The following is a 3,274-nucleotide window of genomic DNA, read 5'->3' as shown; positions in this document are numbered from 1 at the left end:
GCTGGGAGGCCTGCCAGCCTCCCAGCCCCCCAGCAGCCCTGCCTGCCATGTATCCGCTGAACCCCAATAAAAACCTGCAAAACCACTGAGGACTCTGACTCCTCTTTTGCCCGGTCTGTATGGGATCAGAGGACCTGCATCGTGTCCATTTCTGCCCTTACACCTGTCTTTCCCTCCTCCACACTCTCCAGCTCCACGGTGGTCAATGAAACCAGAACTTAAGCAGCCAGATGGCCTGAGTGGGCGAGTGTTTTTGCTTAATGCTGAAACAGTCGCCTCATCCCCATCTCTTTCCTTGCTCTCAGCTCCAGTTACTGATGCTCCATCCACCCCGCTCCCGGGTGGACTCAGCAGCCACCAGGGAGTCTTTGTGGCTAATTTTGAAAGAAACAAATCCATGTGGAAAAGGGCTCTGAAAGTTTTTTCCAGATGCATCTTACTTATCAAAGTTCTCCTGCACTTCCAGTCTCTCCATGATTAGTAACAAAATTATAATAGTATCAATGACAATGACAACAGCCAGTAAAATGCATCATCGTCCTTCACAAGCGGCTGTGCTGGGCAGAGCCTCCTGAGGTTATTTTGGACAGGATGCCACAGCCTAACCAGTGGCGGAAGCCTCTAAGTGGCTGTTACAGGTGGTGCCCCCCTAGGGGATGGGGGTTGCTGGTGAGGCTAGATGGCCCCAGAAAAAAATGCTAAAAAGCGGGGTGGGGGGGTGGGGGGGTGGGGGGTGAAGGGGTGGGGGAGTGGGGTGGGTGAAGCCACTGGGGAGTAATAGAAGGTGATGCAGAAGGGTCACGGGTTCACTCAGTCCGGATTTAGCCTGAGGGGTCAATGGATTGGGGTCCCCACCCTGCTGATCTTCCAGAGGCTGATGCCGGCCTCTGAAGGTGGATGCTTCCAGCAGCCAACCTCAGTGAGGAGTTCGGATGCTTTGCTACTAGCCAGGTGGCTGCGGGTGCGGCCTGGCAGAGAAGGCTGAGAAGCTGAGCCTGGAGCCAGGGGTCTTGCTGAGCAGCGTAAGTGTGGCCGTTTGTCGGGTCATTCGATGCTGTAGCTGCTGTTTGGAGGGTCGCCTGTGTGTGCTGTGCTGGGGCATCCCTGCAGCGCAGGGAGCATTTGCTGTTGTGTTTTCTGTTGTCTCTGTGAGTCAGAATTCGGCCTCGAGTCTGGCTGCCCGGTGGCCACCGTGGCCATCTTAGACAGGTGGCCTGTTGCTGGGGAGAGGAGCTCCTCGTCCTCAGTGGCGGGAAGATGCTGTTTTAACTGTTTTTACAGGACGGAGAAACACTGGCCGCAGCTTTGGGTGAGGCAAAGGCCATGATTGGCCTCAGTAACTCTTTGTTTTTCCCTGCTTTGTCAAATCAATCCCTTTGTTGCTGCTCTCTGAGCCTGAGTAGTCTTGCAGTTGTGCACGCGGGTAAAGGACCCAGGCAGTGACCGGTTAACTATTTGGGCAGTGTCCTTGGCCAGTTTAGTGTCCCTTACTGCCCTGTCTCCGTGCTAGCCTCTATGGCTGTCACCTGTGGCTTTGTTTCCTCCTTAGTTTTATTACCCACTTGTGATCACCTGTTATTGCGTAAAGTGCTTGAGAGAGCGAGCACGGGGCACGCACGCACACCTATGATTATGGACACCTGGGCTGAGAAGCCAGCGAGCATGGGTGTAGCAGGTATGAAGACAGACACCTGAGCTGAGATGTGACTGATAAAGATGGGGATAGATAAAGAGAGAAGCCAGAGAGAGAGAGAGAGCAGAGATTACAGAGATCGAGGGGGCTGGGAGGCTCCATTGCTCCCTGCCTCCCAGCCCCCAGCCCCCCTGGCCGCTGCCCCCATGTCCACTGGTCTGCCTGTATACCCTGTCCCCTGCTTCAGCATTAAAGGTCTGTCAAATCTATCAAGGGCTCCAAGATCCTTTTCCTCTTGTCCATGTCAACCATGAACCTACCTGGCCTGGGAGTGGTCTTCCAAGAGTTAGACTGTCTCCCCACCCCCAGCCCCCAGCAGTGAGATTGCCAGCCTCCTGCAGGAAGGTCTCACTTCCCTTTTGGCCCCCAGAGCCTAGAGCAGTGATTCAGGGAGCAGAGGTATTGAGTTTGCTCCCCAAGGAACATTTGTGAAGTCTGGAGATAGTACTGTCAGGGTACTATTGGCAGCAGTAGGACCTGGAGACCAGGGGTGCAGTTCACCATCCAGCAAGGCACAGGATCCCCTACCACATACAATGACTTGGCCCCAATGCCAGTAGTGGGGCGGAGCAGAGAAACCCTGCTTCACGGAATTGTTCACACTGGGAGTGCGTTTCAGAATATGGACCTAGACCCTCCACCAAATGACAGCTCTTAAGAGATAAGTTTCCTCGCATCTCCCAAGACTCCTGCTCCAGCATCATCTTCTCCGAGAAGAGATGCATGTTGTTTTTTAATCCTTGTAGAATATTGGCTGATTTTACCCACTTTCCCTTTTACCACATTGCTGTTCAGGTTGTTTAGTGCATGCGGGCGCTAGCCTAAGGCTAACACAATTTGGCCAAAATATGTTTCTTAAAAAGCACACGATACTTTTCAAAGTAAAAATGATTGTGTCATGGATTTTCCATGGCCCTGTAGTTAGCAGGATGGGATGCCAATTGTGAGCATTTCTGTAGCTTTTAATGAAATATAAACCTTCCACCCAGCTGCTAAATCTCTTGAGCTGGCTACTGTTTTCTTTAGTTCTCAGGCTGGTGTTCTTTACTTTTTTAAAGTTAGTTTTATTGGGTATAATCTCTATATGGTAATATTCACTGGGTAAAAGTACCCAATTATATTTCTTTTGACAGATGTAAATAGTGGCATAACCACTGCAAAATCAAACTAAACACACACAATGTTAACCGCAGATATTATACTTTTTTCTATCCTGTATTTTAATTTTTTTTATAAGAAGCATATATTACCTTTACTCATTTTTTTGGGGGGGGTCTGGTCTATTGAGGCATAATTTATATTTATGCACATAATTTACCCTGCAGCCCTAAAAGTTTTGATAAGGCTGCCCAATCCTGCAATTTCCACCTCAATGACTAGAAAGAGCATTTCTGTTCCTCTAAAAATCCCAAACCCTCTGGCCTTCCCAGCCCGCCAGCACCAACAGTCCCTCCTAGAGCATTTCTGTCTCTGTCCTTTGCTGTTTCCAGAATGTCCTAAATGGAATCATACAGTAGAACCAGGCCTTTTGCGTCTGGCACCATTCCTTGAACAGAACGCTTTTGAGATGGATCCACTTGC

This window comes from Talpa europaea (genome assembly GCF_964194135.1).
Source record: "Talpa europaea genome assembly, chromosome: 11".
NCBI lineage: Eukaryota > Metazoa > Chordata > Mammalia > Eulipotyphla > Talpidae > Talpa > Talpa europaea.
The sequence above is the reverse complement of the archived record's forward strand: the minus strand, read 5'-3'. Positions refer to the sequence as shown.